Source organism: Anas platyrhynchos, chromosome Z (genome assembly GCF_047663525.1).
Source record: "Anas platyrhynchos isolate ZD024472 breed Pekin duck chromosome Z, IASCAAS_PekinDuck_T2T, whole genome shotgun sequence".
In the NCBI taxonomy this organism is placed as follows: domain Eukaryota; kingdom Metazoa; phylum Chordata; class Aves; order Anseriformes; family Anatidae; genus Anas; species Anas platyrhynchos.
In genome coordinates, this window is record NC_092621.1 from 67,106,366 (window position 1) to 67,125,919 (window position 19,554).

General features: G+C 39.7%; 1 long non-coding RNA gene across 2 annotated transcripts; it reads left to right on the forward strand.

Annotated features, from left to right (window-relative positions):
- Window positions 1–15,069: 15,069 nt before the first annotated feature.
- LOC113840365 (uncharacterized) lies at window positions 15,070–18,357 on the forward strand. Of its 2 annotated transcripts, none has more exons than XR_011805949.1 (6): window positions 15,070–15,203; window positions 15,741–15,865; window positions 16,087–16,153; window positions 16,591–16,850; window positions 17,155–17,275; window positions 17,967–18,357. It is a non-coding gene; the product is annotated as an uncharacterized lncRNA (long non-coding RNA). The 2 variants fall into 2 exon arrangements; XR_011805950.1 differs by having other exon boundaries at window positions 16,591–16,840.
- The last annotated feature ends 1,197 nt before the right edge of the window (window positions 18,358–19,554 follow it).

The following is a 19,554-nucleotide window of genomic DNA, read 5'->3' on the forward strand; positions in this document are numbered from 1 at the left end:
CACATTTTATTCTGTCAGTTGATCTGAAAGGACACACTTCTGTTTGGTGCTTTATGCATTGTATCTATTTGAAGTGAGCTGATTTCTACAGAGACTGTACTAGTAGTCTCTCTTAGAAATGTATTATGTGTTTTTTTTAACTTTCATCAGACCCTTACATAATAGCAAAAAGACGGATGAATCATTTGTTTTCTAAGATTTGTAAGACTCTGAAGAGAGTTAGGGGCAATGACACTTTCTATGTTCTTACGCAGCATATAATGCCTGTCAATATCTGTTCATGAATATCACTAATTCTTTTTGACCTTTATATCTGTTTCCTCTTGGCTGGCTCCCTGAAACTATATGTATTTTTAATTTCAGTACTGCAAAAGCTTTTGCAGCCCCTCAGTTTATAATGATGTACTTTATCATCTCAAAGGTTTTCAGTTTATGTTAGCTTAACACAATAACTTGATAGTGTTATACCATGAGACATGCTTTGTGTATTATAAACTTTTGTTTATTTTATCAAGAAGATATGCAGATTTAGCAGTGTTAGCTAGTAAAAATAAACTGAAATGTATTTTACTGTGGCTGTCAATAGTGAAAAAAATGAAGTCTGAGTATATCATATATTAATTTAACAAAACAGGGCCCATTAATCTCATAAGGCCACTAAAAGAAACATACTTAAACATACTGGTTCCTTGATACTAAGCCAAACTAATTTGAATATCTTTCTCAGTCACTTCTCTGATACTTAGTATAAAAATTATAGTAAGATCTTATAGTTTTGCATGTAATTCTCTAAGAGAACATCATATATAGTTTAGTCAACACTGGACAGGATTTTTTGCCTTTATAAAGGGCAGTATGTTTGCCCTTTATAAGTCTTTAAACTACAAGTTTGGAGCTACATAAATAATTTCACCTTGTGGTGTCAGGTTGCCAAGCCCAGGCAATACACACCAAAATTATGAAAATATCCTCACTAATACAATATTCTTATTTTCTCATAATATGTGAACATTTTTAAACTATGCAAATGAACAAAAAGAAAACATTGGAAATATTGATACCCCCTTCACAGCAATGATCCATGGGACAATTTAGTTTTTTAGGTATGCAAACCCAGAGCATGCAAAACACAGGAGACTACAGATGAAGAAAAAAAAATACATAAACACATAGTTTAGCAAATATTTAAGCAAATGCTGGCGTTTTCAGAGTACATATGTATAATGCCAGAGAATGTGACTGTCAGATTCCCAGCATGCTTACATTCCACACAGTATACGACAAGATATATAGAAAAAGACTGCATTTTACAACTTGCTGTTTCTTGGATCTTTCAGATCAATTTCATCATACTAGCCCACACTTTCATTAATTCAGATTATTAAACAGATATCATCAGTGTCTGATGCATCATAGCCATTTGTCCTGTTAATAGCTAAGCTTAAAAGTAGTCAGGCTTGGTCTCAGGATATACCAAACAAATTGCTGAGTGCCTGTTTTGTAGACAGAAGATCATAAAATCATAGAATCATTAAGGTTGGAAAAGACCTCCAAGATCAGCTGGTCCAACCATCCCCCTACCACCAGTATCACCCACTAAAACAAGTCCCTAAGCACCATGTCCAACCTTTCCTTAAACGACCCTAGGATCAGTGACTGCACCACCTCCCTGGGCAACATGTTCCAATGTCTGACTACTCTTTCTGAAAAGAAATTTTCATTTCATTTTCAACCTAAACCTCCTCGGCACAACTTGAGGCCATTCCCTCTAGTCCTATCTCTAGTTATCTGTGAGAAGAGGCCAACACCCAGCTCCCCACAACCTCCTTTCAGGTGTTCATAGAGAGCAGTAAGGTCTCCCCTGAGCCTCCTATTCTCCAAACTAAATAACCCCTGCTCCCTCAGCTGCTCCTCATAGGACTTGTGTTCCAGGCCCTTCACCAGCTTTGTAGCCCTCCTCTGTTCATGCTCCAGGGCCTCAATGTCCTTCTTGTAGTGAGAGGCCCAAATCTGAACACAGTACTTGAGGTGCGGTCTCACCAGAGCAGAGTACAAGCACCTCAGTATCCTCAGGTGGATCCCATCTGGCCCCACGGACTTGCGACAGTCCAGGTGGACCATCAGGTCTCTGTTTCTACCTGAACTGTGGGGGGTTTCTTTTGCTCCCCATACCAGAATTCCAGGTCAGGAGGCTGAGTACCCCAAGGATAAGTGGTCTAGCTAGTAAAGACAGATGTAAAGAAGGCATTAAGAACCTCAGCCTTTTCCTTATCTTCAGTAGTCATGTTCCCCCCAGGGTACAGCAAAGGATGGAGGTTCTCCTTGGCCTTCCTCTTACCATTAATATATTTATCAAAATATTTTTTTATCTGTAACCATAGTGGCCAAGCTGAGCTCATGCTGGGCTTTGGCCTTCCTGATTTTTTCTCTGCATATGCTGGCAATTTCCTTTTACTCTCCCCAAGTTGCCTGTCCCTTCTTCCACCAGATATAAACTTTTTCTCCCAAACATGGTAGAAGAATGGGTAACAACGTTTTTAAACTTAACCTGATACTCTTCAATGCTGCATAAAATTGAGTGTCTAACTAGCTTATCATTTGTGCCCACTAAAACTTTGCTTTAAGAGGAACTGGATGGATATTACTGAAGTATTGCTACAGTCCAGCAATGGTTTACATCTTGACAATTTCACATCATGATAATCAGTAACTGGTACTTGCATGACTCAGTATAGAATCATTATATAATAACAGTTAGTATATGCTTTTTTCACACACTCTTTATCACCCAAGGGAAATGCAGTCTGTTTTGGGCCTTCTTCCCTCAAGGATGATTCATCATTTAAAGCAAAAACTGAATAGAATACTGCCACTTTTTCTTGTATATTTATATACACTGGAATTTCTATTAGCTTATTCTGATCATTTCTTGTCCTATGCAGCCATAGCCGGAGGCAAATAGACTACATTGCTGTTAAAGTATAAGGAGGCCTGTGCTTAAGACAACAGGGCCCTTGTACATTGCTGAGAATGCAGTGCAATGTTATCTGTTATAAACAAAATAATGGCTGTCCCGGAAATAAATATTCATCTAGTGTTGTCTTCTAAAATTTAACACCAGCAGATAATATTACTGTAAGAAACTTAAAAATATGTAGGGGATAAAATTTAAAAGACAGGTTGTTAACAGTTTCTTTTACATTTTAAATTAATTTATTTTAGTGAAAAACACTGACATTCTAGATGTCTTTTAAGGGTATATACACATTTGAACACTAGGATGAGAGTATTTGATACTTTTTTCCTTTTTCTGAAACAAATTTTCCTAGTCTGGTGAATAATTTAAGAAATATTATCAACACAAGAAGAACAAAAGCAAAATTTATTTGTGGCTTGTAAGATATTCTGGGTTTACATGGCAAGGTTTTGGTAGTGGGACACTGCAGGGGTGGCCTCTAAGATAAGCCCAACAGCTACCCCATGTTAGGTATGGGCCAGTTTCAGCCAGCTCCAAAGGGACCCGCCACTGGCCAGGTAAGACAATAAGCAATGTTGGTTGTGTATCTGGGAGAGCAGATTTAAGAGATGAGAAAAAGAAAAGAAAAAAAAAATAAATTAAAAAAAAAAACTGCTGTGCAACATGCAACAGCAGTGTGGACAGTGAGGAGTGAGGAACAGCTCTGCAGCCCCCCAGGTCAGTGCACGAGGAGGGCACGAGGTGTTCCAGACACACAGCACAAGTTCCCCTGTGGCCTGTAGAGAGGTCCCTGGTGGAGTAGGCTGTCCCCCTGCAGCCCATGGGTGGAGCAGATCTCCACACTGCAGCCCATGGAGGAGCCTCCGGTGGAGCAGGGAGTCTGGGGGGAGCTGCCACCCATGGGGACCTGTGCTGGAGCAGTTTGCACCTGGGGGATGGATGGACCCCGTGGTACGGAACCATGTGGGAGCAGTTCTTGAAGAGCTTCTGCCTGTGGGCAGCCCACCCAGGCTCAGTTTCGGAAGGACGGCATCCCGTTGGAAGGACCCCATGTGGAGCAGGAGCAGAGTGACCATGAAGGAGCAGTGGAGATGAAGTACCATGGGCTGACCACAGCCCCCATTCCCCATCCCCTGTGCTTCCTGGGCAGACAATGTAGAAAAGGGTGGATGAGGGGAAGTTTGTTTTAGTTTGTTGTTTTTTTGTGTTGTTATTTGTTTGTTTCTCACTGTTCTAGATTGTTATGAGTAGTTAATAAATTCTACTGTCTCTCTACTTTGAGTCTGTTTTGCCCAGGACGAGAATTGTTGAGCAATCTTCCTGTTCTTATCTCAACCCCTGTGCCCTTTCCATTGTATTTTCTCCCCCTTTCCCTTCGAGAAGGGGGAGTGAAAGAGTGACTGTGGTGGAGCTAAGCTGCCCACCTGAGTAAAACCAACAAAGATATCTAGGTTAGTGGAATGATATAAATATTCACCAGGAAATATATATATAGTTTTTATTATTTAATAAAAAATCATTTATATATATATATATAAAATAAAAGTACAAACCAACAAATAAATAATTCCAAAATAAACCAATCCAAATTAATTATTTAAAAATATCATTCATAATTAGGAAGGTTCTTCATATTGATTAGTATGCAAAATTTCATGTTTTACAGAAGTTGATTTTGGAAATTACAGCAATTGCTTGCATCTGTCTTACATGCTGCAGGAATTATTCAAGTAACAGAACATACGCAATTTTTGAATCATGCAGTTGTCCCCATAGTAACATGCCTATCTTTATAATAAACAAAGTTCTTATGGTACTTACATTTATCAGAAAATGAGCTCTATAAACTTAATTTTACATGAAAGCATCCCACATCATTTCCATCTTCAATATTTACTGTAGAAATCCTTTTTTTTTTTTTTTTACCTGAAACTGAAGACTACTTTTGTGATATACACCTTGCCTACAGCAAGTTTCTTTTCCACATAGAATATAAAGTTGATTATTTTACTCATGTAGCACATGGAACATGCTAGGCACTTGCAGAATAGCATGCTGGGCCACAAATATGCATAGTTTAAAGACTGCCCTGAAAGAAAATAGATATCTTTCTCCTGTCCAGTAACAAGCCATAGAATCATAGAATCATTTAGGTTGGAAAAGACCTCTGGGATCATCTAGTCCAATCTTTTACCTGCCAACTTCACCATTAAACCATATCACTAAGCACATCATTATATGTTTTCTGAAGACCTCCATGAATCGTGACTCAACTGCTTCCTTGGGCAGCTTGTTCAAATACTTCACAACCCTTTCATTTTAGAAATTTTTCATTAATATCCAACCTAAATATCCCCTGGTGCAAGTTGAGGCTGTTTACTCTTATCACTTGGTTTTTGGGAGAACAGACCAATCCCCACTTCTCTATAGCCTTCTTTAAGGTAATTGTAGAGCACAATAAGGTCTCCCATGAGTTTCCTTTTCTTCGGGCTAAACAACCCCAGTTCCTCTGACACTCCTCATAAGACTTGTACTCTAAACCCTTCACCAGCTTTGCTGCTCTTCTTTGCACATGCTCCAGTGTCTTGATGCCCTTAATGTAAAGAGGGGCCCAAAACTGAACACAGTATTTGAGAAACAGAGCCATGTACAGAGGGACAATCACTTTCTTAGACCTGCTGGTCGCAATGTTTCTGGTACATGCCAGGATGCTGTTGGCCTTCTTGGCCACCTGATCACACTGCTGGCTCATATGCAACCAGCTATCAATCAATAACCCCAGGTTCCTTTCTAATGGCTAGCATTCCAGCCACTCTGTCCCCAGCATGTAGCACTGCATGGAGTTCTTGTGCCCCAAGCACAGGACCTGGCACTCAGCCTTGTTCAACCTCATACAGTTAGCCTAGGTCCAGCCTTCACAGAGGCTATATAAAAATTTAAAACCTATGTATCTCCTTTGGCAAAATCTTTATTTTCTTGATGAAAATGTAGGTGTCAGCTTACTTTTTTGCCTAGTTCTTCTGGTTTTCTCAAGATATTAGCCAACACATCCTCATTTTCCTGTTCATGTTTCAACAACTTTTTATATTGGTGAAAACTCTGTAAAACACAAGGACTTTTTTCATTAACTGCTTAAATATTTAGTTAGAGCAAACAACAAAAAAACAGTCTTAAATAGGCTGAATAAATACTTCCCCCTTTCTCCTTTATATGGCTCAGCCATGTCAAACTATTAAGGTTCTACAATCCTATAGCTGCCCAATAACTCTGAAAGAAATTTCCACTCACATCAATATTTTGCACACTTCTGAAGACATGAGTGTTCAGAGTCCATGAAACCTACACAAAGGAAGTTGGTCAAGTTAGCAAATAAAATCAACAATAAGGTACCCAGAAGTCTAAAATAAGTGAAATATATCTGTTTACTCTCTCCTTTGAGATATCTGCTATGGCATCCCAAAGTTTTAGGAAAGTTTTATGAAACCAAACTTGATACTTGAAAGTCAGCTTTTGCTGATTAAAAACACAGTCATAAATGTAGCTAGAGAGTCAAATGATAAACAGGAATCAAACCAAATATACTCATATCACAGTTCATGTTCTCACAAGAAACAAAATAGTTCTGAAAAAAACATGACACATACAAAGCATATGAATGATTGTTTTAACACAGTTCATCAATATCTGGCCTACAGATGTCATTACAAGAAACACAATAAGTGAAGGTCATTTTTCTTAAATTAAGTTGTGGGTTGTTGTTTTTTTTTTTTTCTGGAAAAATAAAAATACATATGTAGCAGTGACTCACAAATATTTAATTTCACAGTCTACAAATCTCAGAGTGAATTGCTCTGCATTGCTCCTGAAACAAAAAGCACTGAGAAAGTATACATGTACATCATTGAATTTCATTGTTGGATTACTGATGATGAACTGTCTTTTAAGAATAAGAAACTTTTTGTTGAATCAGTTACATTAAAAGCTTAGATATACATCAGTAAACAGATGCAAGAGCTGTTCTGATTTCGTAAACATCAGAAATTTACAACATATAAAAAGTTTAAAATTATAACACTGTGCATACAAAGAAGATGCTTGAAAAGAAAATCTCATGGCTATTCATGATGACTTTGTGTCATATAAACTTGCTAAATATAATGGATGTTTATAAAGAAAGACTTTCAGAAAATTTGCAGACATTTCTGTAGTTATTTCCCTTACAACCCCTAAAAAAGTTAATGGTGTTATCCTTTAATTGAAAGCAATTAAATGCACGTTCCATTTGGAAGGCATAGATGAAGATCAGAAAAGATCCAAACTAAATCTCCTACTTAACCCTAGACCACCCCTAAACATTCAGCTGTCTAATGAATGACAGAGTGTAGAAGGATTCTACTTTGACTGTTGCAAAAACTGCTATTACAAATGTCCCAAAATGTTTTTGAAATTCCTTTAAATTTTCTTCATAGTTCCATGTTTTGTCATCTTATTTCATTCAAAAAAACTTAGAGAAATTAACCTGAATTCCCAGCATAAAACATATTTTTTGAGATAAATTACGAATCATATGTAATTTATCAACTGTAATTTATCAACTCCATGCAAAGGTGTATTTCAAACTCTATTCTAAGGAAATAGGCTTAAGTACTAACAGATACCTTACATTTTAGAATCTCATTAGCCATAGAGGAGTGCTAAAAGAATCTTTTTTCTCTGGGATGTGGTGGATGACATTTCTGAGAACAGGGGGGAGAATCACTAATACTGTACATAAAACCTCCTTCTGCTTTGCACTGAAATGAGTCTCAATCTCTTTCAATCTGCACCAGATGTGTCTTATTTTGTTTCCAGATGTTTGCCTTTGTACCCATGTACCCCGCAAACAAAGAACAGTGCATATGCCACACAAAGAGCTGCACAAATTTGCTGTGATGTCTTCTATGAATTATAGGGTTTGCTTTGATATTAGTCTGCACAGTTATTAAGTGGCAATGACTTTCAGGTTTAATGTAATGTATAATAATAATAAAAGGTTTTATTTCAGAATTGGATTGTTTTATTCAAAGACCATGATTTTGGCTAATTGAGACTGAGGAATCATTTTTCAGATTTTTACCAAATTTATTGCAAATCTATGGTTTGCTTTTAAATTCAGATGATACTCCAGGTTTGAGGAAAAAATGGGAATTAAGGTTATTCTGGGATAAGATGTCATTTCCAAATTCACTTTATTTAGACTTCATTATCCTGCATTAGTAAAATTACTCTGTATTAGAATTATATAAGTCTTACAGATGCTGAAGAGATTTAAAGTACGTTTGTTTAACCACTGTGAGTGTGCTAAAAATAGGATACCCACTCTACACCGCAAAAGAAAACATGGATGAAAAATTTGGCAGTTACCATTCAAGACAAGAGCCTTTTTACCTTGAATTGCCTGAACTCCAGACTTTTTTGGTATTAATGTTCTGACATATTTTGCTTGTGGGCAACACAAACATAAAAAAAGAACGTGCATATCTGTATGTGTTACATGGAGAGTGTAACAAACTATTGCTGAATCTGAGTTATTGCCCATATTGCCTGTTCTAATACATTCATGGAGTTTTGGCTTGAGTCAATATGTCACAGATGGCTCTTTGCTGTAAGATTTTTTTTTTCTCACAAATAGATTAAATCATTATATAAATTAATTTCTAGATCCTACTTTTAATAAATGACATCCTACATACATAACTTCTATCAATGCCGTTTTTAGAACATTTCTCATCATTTAAGTTTTGAAGAACGATATGCTGAGAAATACCCCAGCACATAGTGGTGTCCATGTACACAGATATTTTTTTTTTTTTAAATAAATATATATATTGAGCATTAGTTTATTACATTTAATTCACTGAAGCCAATTATCACACAAGAACCTTTTCTAGCAAAAATTCAATATATAAAGTTAATAAGAGCTCTATACACTGTCTGCTTTCCCAATACTTTGTTCACTTTTCACTGTTTATTTAAAGTCACTTTTAATTGTTATATCAACAATTAGTATTATGTAATATTTGTAAAATATTAAAATAAAATATCACTCTTTCCAAAGATAGAATATATTAAACATGAATATGAAAGGAGGATGTTTTCCAGAAGAGCATACATGAGATTTTATTTTACTTACACATCAAATTCTACTTTTAATGCTCTTTATCTTTCTGTCTAGTACAATCTTTTGAAACACATACCTGAAATGCTTTCTAACATCTGCAACAATAAGGATAGTAAATTATGATGCCTCAAGAAGGTTCTAGATCATAGATTAACAAAATAAACATAGATTACATGACAAAGGATTCAACTGAATCCTTTCTCTTGTCAAATCATGTAATAAAAGAAAAAGAAAAAAAAAAAAAATGTATGGGAACCTTGTCCTGCATAAAAGGAAAGGCCATTGCCAAAAGCAAAGCAATTTTTTTTCTCAGGTTTCAAGTATTTTCAGCAAAATATACTGTTACTTGTATTCTTTATAAATCAGTCTCTGTTCTGAGAGAACTATAAAAATGTATTTGTTGGCTTCTGTATCTACATTCTCATTTAGTTTGATTTCCACAACAAATAAGTGTTGTTATAAAGGAAAAACTACCTTTCTACTTTTTCTACACTATAAACTTAACTGGCTGAAATGAGTCCTCCCCACCAGGGGCACCACCATCCCAAATAAAGCGTGTTGCCTGCTTGCAGGACAGCCATACTCAGTGTGTGCATATGCAATAGCCTTAAGGAAGTAAAGACAATTCCTTTGTCTTCAGGGCATAGTCAAAACAGATTAAAACTTGGAAACAGAACTAAATTGTAAGTGATATACAAGATGATGGGCTAGACTCCATCTTATCCTGTCAGTGCTCTCTGTGCCTTGTTAGGTAAACTAAATGCAGCAAATCCTAATTTTATAACTGAAATCTGCAGGTATGTCACTGAATACCCAAAAACACACATATGTCCGATAACAGTCTCTCTCTTTTAACCACGTTTCACAGTAGTGCCACACATTAAGCACAGACACAGAACTTAAAGGTGTTCTATAAAAAATCAGCCATGAAGGGCACTGAACTTGAAGAATGTGGTTACAGATTTCAAAGTTAGAACCTATAGACTCAAGAACAGCCCTGGGCTTTTAGATTTGAGCCCAGATTAAAAACCATTTTATTCTATTTTCCCTTTTATCTATACCTCTTATTTGTGGTTTCTCCAATAACTGAGTGCCACTAGGAGCAAAATAACTGAATATGAAATATTCTGGGTAGGCCGTACAATATAATCCTACTTTTCAACAGCAAGTTTCTCTTACAGAAATACAACAATGAAAAATGAAAAACTGCCTCCTGGAAAAGGAGCAATACATAAAGGTATGACCAGTAAAGCTCAAAAAGGTCAGGTGTCCTGAAAGAATGAGACCATATCAGTAAAATGACCAGCAATAAATCAATGGCAGGTGCTGCAAATGGATTTAAAACCCAGCTCTCTGTGTAATTTGTCAACAACCAGACAGTCAAAGTTGGCAGCTGTGGCAGGGACAAGAGGAAATCTCATAAAAGGGCCAGTTCCATATCAAAGTACCAAATCTTACATGTCAGGCTAACGTTGAGAAATATTTCATACTGCAAAGGTCTTATTTAGCATTTTCTGCTCTTAACTGTGCAGTCTGCTGTTTGAATGCAGTTGTGAAGATTTCCAGACTTCATATTTTCAGTGTTCTAAGTAATAAGAAGCTTTGGCAGTGTTACAAGAAGTGTAACGAGGAGGCCAGTTGGGTTCATTTTGAGTCAAATAACCTGTTTCTGAAAACTACAGACAGCTATACACAGTGACTAGATTATTCACAATGCTAGTCAGTTTGCTTCCTACAGTAGAGAGCACAGTGGTCAGCAGTAGGGATAATTTAAAAACTATTATGTAATTATTATTCACTGCCAGTTTAATTGCATTCTGCAGAGAACATAATCATCCAACGATTTGAGCAAATATGCATATATTCTGGGGGAAAAAAAAAAAAAAAATAGGGATTAATAGAGCCCAGCTTCTTCAGTCTCCCAAGATTTTAAACACTGCATCAGCTGTCAGTGCAAACCAGTCTCCCAGTACGAATGAGAGTGTGGAAAGGAAATTCAAATATAGTCAGCTATCATGGCTTCTCTGTCTTCATTTTTGTCAGATGTAGTCAAGCAAGACAAAAACAAGCAATGAAGTGATTTCATGACCTAGTAATTCCCAGATACAAAAATAATGATTTAATTGGAGCACTTTATGATGTTTTGCAGTCAGAGGAGAACTGAGTCAAGGATTCAGAACGTATTAAGGTGGTTCTCTTTTTCCGACAAGGAAAGCTGAGCCTGGTTTAAACCAAAAAGAGGTTCCATCTGTTCTGGTTGTAGCAAGTTAACAAAACTAAATTAGTGCCTAGACTGGGAAAAGTTCATTATTATCTTCATCTAATATTGCAGAGAGAGAAGGAAAGCATCCGTTATCATAAAACCTTTTCAGTATCTTATTTTTCTTTTGTATATAGCAACAAAATCAATAGACCATTGAAATTGTAAAAATGCGTGTAGCAGTCAGAGCTGATAAAGCTCATTCACTACTGCCATACAAAGTAGGAGGCAAAATTAACTGCCTCTGGAAAGCCGTGAAGTACCTTACAGTGCTTCACATCTGAAAACTAACCTCAGCATCTGGTAGTAGCATGCTGCTGTCAGTGGTGTTAAAACATAAAAACACCCCACAAAATGGTCAGGTGCCATGTGAAGGGCCATACTACAATGATCTCTCCAGCTTCCTCCACCTCTCACCAAAGAGAGGGTTTCAGTGGACTGTGGATCTGGAGATCCCACCAGGAACATGACCATTCGCAACAGTCTTCAGGCTCTCAGCAAAAGCTGATGTCAACAGCTGGGGATAACAGTCAACAACAACATATATCCTAAAACAGCTGTTTGGATGATGACCCAAGAGCAATTTAAAAATGCATACACTGAATTGGTGCTTTGCCTCAGAATTAGTACAAATGATAAGAATATTACACAAAATTGCTGATACATCTTCTTTGAAAATCTGAGATTTATTTAGATGTTAATTTAATATTTAAAATAATATTATAATTATAAATAATATTTAAAATAATAATATTTAAAGGGGGGGGGGGGGGAGGAAGGGGGCCAACAGACTTTTAAATATATTCTTTTAACACCTAAGCTCCCTTGAGTAAGAGTAGAATTTAGGGAAGAAAAATTATACTTAGCACAGATCAATTGGGGTTAAAGACTCAGGAAAATTCTAATAAAAGTACTGTAGAAATAAAAATAGAAACTCTTCTATAAATCTACCAAGACCAGTGAGGAAATACTATGATAATGCAGTTCCCTTACTGTAATTACATATCTTGAGTATATTTTCACTATTACAAAACAGCAATTATTATATCTCCAAAATAAATATTCCTTAATAATGAAATCTGATCAATTCATCTTGTAGTTTAGAAGCAAACTAATTCTGTAACATTAGCTTTTTGTTTAAGAACTTTATTCAATATTATTATCTACCTGGAGATACATGGCATGTTTGTACATATGTCAACATCTACATCAAGTAAACTGGCTGTTAGGTCTGTGTTGTGAAAGCAAAAAAAAAGCCCAAATGTTGCTATTCAATGTTTATAAACCATAAGAAAATTCCCTTCAGGTACTTTATATAAGAAAGGACATTTTATTACCAACAAAACAACTTTCTTTACATGCGAAGACAATCATAATAACTGATATTGCAACTCATTTCCAGTACTTGAAAGATGGCAGGCAAGCTCTTTGAACTTTTATAATTTTACTTTTTTTTTTTTCAGCAGACTTTTTATTTACGCAGCAAAGGATTGACGTATCTTGCAGCAAAAGTTTGATATAAAATTTCTAGAAAGAACTGTTGTTTCTTTGTTTGTTTTTGTTTGTTTCTTTTTATTCCCAAACTTCTTGAGGGTCTTTATACTGTGGGAAAAAAAAAAAAAAAACAAAAAAAAAAAACTGTTCATTTGGTATTAATTTAATTCAAATAGAACGTACTAAGAATTATTTGTTCTTGAATTTCTTGAATTTATTCCAATAAATTCCTCAAAAATATTTATTTGTCTTTTTAACCACAGAATTCCTGCCAAATTTGAAACTAATTGAATTCAGCCTTTTTGCAAACACAACTGACTGGCTAAACACTGTTTAAATGCAAATCTGGTGTTTACTCAGATACTTCACAGATCTTCCACTTCCAAGAGCCTGCCATTATAATACCCTTCCCATTCCCTATTTTTTACTGCATTTTACTTATTTCCATGATGATAACTTGGAAAACTTTTGTCATTGATTTTTTTTTCCAATAAATAAAATAAATAAAATTTATATTTCTGTGTAGAAATGCCTATGAATAAAATCTGCCAAATTAGAATTTAAACAGAGACTAAGAAATTTGAAACATTTGTCAATGGAATCTGGTAAGTAGATGTCTATTTCCCTTAATTGGTTGATCTGATCATCAGAGCAGCAAAGGTAAGAATCCCCTGCCAGTAAATTTACTTTTTTAGCCTCCTGGGCAGGGAATAGAGAGAAATTTACTTTCCAATAAAATATATTTTACTTATGCTGTAAATTTAAGATCTATTCCTCCAAGTTTTTGATTTAGTTACAGAAAAATTGTTGAATTAAGTAAAATATCTTTGCTTTGCTATCAAATTAGTGTGCCACATTGGATATTCAGTGGTGTCAACCACAAATTAAAGAATTTCCATCTCCCCATTGTACTGTTACATTATAATGCAGTAGGTTTACATGACAAGGTTTTGGTAGCAGGGGCCATAGTGCTAGCTTCCGTGAGAAAAATCCAGTTGCCCCAAATAAGGTAAGGGCCCCGCTGCTGAAAAGAGCAGAGCCAGTAAGTGATGTTGTTTATGCCTCTGTGAGGGCAGGAGGTGCTGCAGGCAGGCAGGCAGCAGCAGTTCCCCTGCGGGCTGTGCAGGGAGAGGCCCCTGGTGGAGCAGGCTGTCCCCCTGCAGCCCATGGGTCCCCCATGGAGCAGATCTCCACGCTGCAGCCCCCCCATGGGTGGAGGAGCCCCCGGTGGAGCAGGTGGATGTGGCCTGGAGGAGGCTGCGGCCCATGGAGAGCCCCCGCAGGAGCAGGCCCCGGGCCGGAGCTGCAGCCCGTGGAGAGGAGCCCACGTGGAGCAGGGGCAGAGAGGGACCGAGAAGGAGTGGTGGAGATGAAGTGCTACAGACTGACCACAACCCCCAGTCCAGTCCCCCTGTTCCCCTGCGCTGCACGGGGGGAGGAGCTGGAAGAGCTCAGATGGGGGGAAGGAAGGTGGTTTTGGTTTCTTTCCTTTGGTTCTCACTTGGCTAGCCTGGTAGTAGTAGTAGTTAGGCTGGAAATCTTCCTGTCTCCCTATGCTGGAAATCTTCCTGTCTCCCTATGCTGAGTCTGCTTTGCCCATCACGATCCTTGTTGAGCGATCTCCCTGTCCTTGTCTCAACCCTTGAGCCCTTTGCATCGTATTTTCTCTCCCTTTCTCTTTGAGGAGGGGGAGGGAGAGAGTGGCCGTGATGGAGCTCGGCTGCCCACCCACCGAAAAGCACTGCAGCTGCAAAGTACTGGAAAAGTTTTCAGAAGCAACAAGGTGTTTAACAAGGAAATGTATAGTTTCCTTTTTCAGGCTTCCCAAATAATTGGGCTTATTTCATACTCCCAACTCGGAGGAGCAGAATTGTTGATTTCACCTTCTTTTTTCTTACTTGGAAATCAAAGGTGAACAGCTCTAACAGTAAGGGGAACGTATCAGAAGCAAGCTTTTTTTTGCTCGTAATCCTTTCTTAAGGAAAAGATTTATCACACACCTTCCACAGATGTAGGGGGGCAGAGAATAATTTTGGAACTACTCCAATTAAAGTCAGCTTGGGGAGAGTGGTACTTCTCTACTTGTTTCTGAGACATTCGCATTAGCAACAGAGAGTGTTGTGTTGCCGCTGCCAGGGGCCTACGGTGATGACTTCAGAAACAGAATTGAATGATGTCACTGGGACACCTTGGGAACAGCTGCCTCTGAGCAAGTTGAGCGAGGAGGGACAGAGAAGTGTGCTGGATGTGATGAAACCACGTGAGGACTTGTGGATCCCACGTTGAGGTGCATCGAGAGGGCCCACCCTTCTGTAAGTGTTTGGATGCTTCATTTTAGTCTTCTGTAGTTTGTGTCAAGTCCTTTCACAAGCATGAAGTTTGGTACTTTGGCTCAGTGATGTAGCTGCACAGAGTGACAGGTGCAACATGTGGCTGAGGGCCTCTGCACGTTCTCTCTTTCCCACACACGATCAAGAAAGAAGGGTAGACAAATAAGAGTGTGCTGTGGTCCTGCCATAGACCTCAAGTACTACAGCATAAACAAGAGACTTAAAAGTAGCCCATCACATGAAACTTCAGGACAGCAATGCACTTCATCAGCTGCTCTGGCCTGTTGAGTGGAGTGTCTCAGGATGGAGTGTATGAAGATGCACTCCATCTGCTTTCAGATTAGCACTTGCAGTGAGCAAGCTGCCTGGCCTTAACATTTTTCATTTCATTTTTCACCCGACTTTTGCTGGTTCTTCTTGGTCTAGAAAAAAAAAAAAAAGAAAAAAAAAAAAAAAAGTGAACTCAGATCAAAATAGAAGGATTTCCTTTTCATTAATTCCATGTTCTTAACTTGACAGATTTGGTTATTGACGTAGAAGGGACATGTCTGGCCTGACTGCAACACCCATGCTTGCAGTGTGGGACAGTTCTCATAAAGGTGATTCAGGGTAGTTTCTGGAAACGAAGACATCAGATGGCAAAGGTAATCTCCAAATCTCTTTTTTTTTTATTTTATTTTTTTTTTTTGTGCTAATGCAGGAAAGGCAAGTAAGAGTAAAAGTAAGAGTCCAGATAGTGTAAGAAGCAGCAGCTGTGAAGGAAACTTCCTTCTGGCTGATATGGCTCCATATCTAGTTGTGGAGGTCATAGTGCAGGTGGAAGCACGTTCTCGTCCAAATACTTAGCTCTCTGTTTTCACAACAGGTCTAGCAGCAGAATGTCTTTGAAACAGCTGTGCCTATGACCAAGTTCATGCATCGTGGTAGACAAGGTAAAAGCTCTGGACAAGCAAAGGGGAGGGATGGATGGGCATGCAATACCATCACTTCAATCTTCTCTCTCTAAGAAACCTTACTGAGAAAACAAAACAGAACAGAACAAAACAGAACAGAACAAATGAAACAAACAGCTAGCTTGCTGGAGACATTGTCTGGGAAACAGTGAAAACACTTGCAGACAAAAACATATCAAAGGACTAACACTTTGAGCTTAATTCTAAACCAACATCCTCAACTCCAACTCTTGTTTATGTTCATCACAGACTGGTAGAATAACATGTCACATTTGATGACTTTGCAGCATAGATGTCAGGAATGCAGCTTGGGATCACCTGCTTCTACTTAGAGTTCAGTCTGAAGGGATGAGCAAGTAATTGTTCCTGGGCTGATGGAAATCTGTTCTAAAGTCTGTTTTCTAACACTCTTCTAGATGCTTCTCTGTCCATCGCTCTGACCTGCCAACTCTGGTGCAAGTGTGCAGTTGTGGCGAGAGGGATTTCCTAGTCCTGATTTGACCTGGTGGACACCAACTTTCCTAGTCAATTGCCGATGTTGCTGAGGAGGCAGCAGTATCAAAGCCCTTGTTGATGAAGATAGAACAAGTTTGGGGAGGCTTTGGCATTTCTGCACAATGCTGCTTCCTGATTGTGACCCAAGACGCAGATTCTGAACTAGGCAAAGTAAGCTAGAGTAAGCTAGACTGCATGTCCTGGTCATTTTCTTTTCTTTCTTTATTTTTCATTCGTCGCTTGTAAGAAAACCTAAATCTTTCAACCATTTGTTTGAAAACACAGTTTTATGGAAATGATTGTGGGTGTGCTCCTTAACCTTGTTTGGAGCCTGTTTAACCTCGCTTCAGTTAGAGGAGACCTGTGCTCAAATTTATGCTTACCATGATCAAGTGGCATCCTTTTTCCTTTTGGTATTCTTGACTTTGGCGCTTGCAAGTGAGGTTGAAAAGAGTTCTCAGGATGATTCTTCTTTTCCTTTGCAGTATCCCAAACTCCAGATTACATCTGATCTTCATCTCTGATCTGAAAAGCTTCGCAGGCCAAAAGAGAATTGAGATGAGGAGTGAAATACAGAATGCTGGTGAATCTTTCCAGTTCCCACCCGTAAGTTTTGTGAGAGAAGCAGGTGCGTTGCTGTAGTGGTAGGAAGTCAATAAGATAACGATCATGCCCTTGAAGGCGAGTAATGGTATAAAGATGAAGAATGCAAGGCCCTGCTTAAAGACAGTCTTTAGGCTGCTTCTGGATCAGCAGTTTGTTTGGTTCTTGCACAGCCTCATCTCCACTTGCTTAGAAGCTGTGAAGATGGGAAGAACACTTGGTGTTTTTCATCCACTCTCAACCTCATCTCCATTTCCTCCGAAGCTGTGAATATTGGAAGTACACTTGGTTCTTCCAATGATGTGAAGAGCCAAGTGTCTTGGGTCTTCCATCAACTCAGAGATAGCAAGAGAATAAGGTATTTGCTTGATAGGACAGTACTTAATGTAGGTATTTATGAAGTGAAGAAGAACACTGAAACCAGCCAAAGCCGTATCAGACGTGGTAAGGCCATGCTTCTGTTAGGAAGTAATTCAGAGTGCTTCCATGGTGTACTTTGGACAGATTAACTCTGGTCCTCTGGACTAAGCACCCCCAAGGGACAATTCTCTGAAAAATCTCTCGGAATGATCTGTCCTTATCTCTTACACTGTAGTCTCCATTAGGAAAGGATAAATATTCATTGCCCATGTGGAAAGGAGCTCCTCATGTAGTTGTTTCTAACCAAAATCTCCTTCTTGTGTTCTGTTGACAGAAACCACTTGGCGAGCCAAGCCAAATCACCGAAAATGGAAGTAGTGGAACTACTTCCAAACCGTGCTGCTGCTTCTAAACCAAACTGCAGTGTAGGTGGGGACAGAGCAAGGGACACAACCCAGCCAGGGCGAAATTGAAAGTCACCTGTCTGAGCCGCGGAAGGAAGCCAGCGTTTCCCAGTTTGAGACTGTTCCCTGACTGGTCCCACAGCAGCTGGAACGCTTCCGATTGCTGCTGATGGATTCCCATGGCTCAGCCAGTGACACAAGCTGCCAGAGCGACTGAAGCGATGTGGAGTTACGCTTCTCCCCCTTCTGCGTTCAGATCCGTGAAAGGAAGGAGAAGAGGGGAGAAGAAGAGGGGAGAAGAGAAGAGAAGAGAGGGGGAAAGAAAAGGACAAAAAGGGAGGGAAGGGGAGGGAAGGGGAGGGAATGGGAGGGAAGGGGAGGGAAGGGGAGGGAAAGGGAGGGGAGGGAAAGGGAGGGGAGGGGAGGGGAGGGAATGGGAGGGGAGGGCAGGGCAGGGCAGGGGCATGTAGGGCATTGTAGGGGAGAGTAGGCTAGTGTAGGATAGTGTTGGGATAGTGTAGGATAGTGAGGGGAGTGTAGGGGAGAGTAGGGGAGGGGAGTGTAGGGGAGGATAGTGTAGGGAGGGGAGTGCGGGGGAGGGGAGTGCAGGGGAGATGAGCACAGAGGAGGGGAGTGCAGGGGAGTGTAGTGTAGGGGGGTTTGGGGGAGTGTAGTGTAGGGGAATGTAGGGGAGGGGAGTTTAGGGGAGTGTAGGGGAGGGGAGTCTAGGGAAGGGGAGTGTAGGGGAGTGTAGGGGAGGGGAGTGTAGCGGAGGATAGTGTAGGGAGGGGAGTGTAGAGGAGGGAAGTGTAGAGGAGCATAGGGGAGTGGAGTGGAGTGTAGGGGAGTTTAGGGGAGGGGAGTTTAGGGGAGGGGAGGGGAGTATAAGGGAGGGGAGAGGAGTTTAGGGGAGTTTAGGGGAGGGGAGTTTAGGGGAGTTTAGGGGAGGGGAGAGGAGTTTAGGGGAGGGGAGTTTAGGGGAGTTTAGGGGAGGGGAGTTTAGGGGAGTTTAGGGGAGGGGAGTTTAGGAGAGGGGAGGGGAGGAGAGGGGAGGGGAGGAGAGGGGAGGGGAGTTTAGGGGAGTTTAGGGGAGGGGAGTTTAGGGGAGTTTAGGGGAGTTTAGGGGAGTTTAGGGGAGTTTAGGGGAGTTTAGGGGCGTTTAGGGGAGTTTAGGGGAGGGGAGTTCAGGGGAGTTTAGGGGAGTTTAGGGGAGGGGAGTTTAGGGGAGTTTAGGGGAGTTTAGGGGAGGGGAGTTTAGGGGAGTTTAGGGGAGTTTAGGGGAGGGGAGTTTAGGGGAGTTTAGGGGAGTTTAGGGGAGTTTAGGGGAGGGGAGTTTAGGGGAGTTTAGGGGAGTTTAGGGGAGGGGAGTTTAGGTGAGGGGAGGGGAGGGGAGGGGGTGGGTATTGGTGGGAAGTAAGGAATGGGCCAGGGAGGGAATGGGAGGGGAGGGGAGTGCTACCCTAAATAAAATGGCCAAATAAGTGACATTTTGGATCTGGAGCCAAATACGTATGTTGC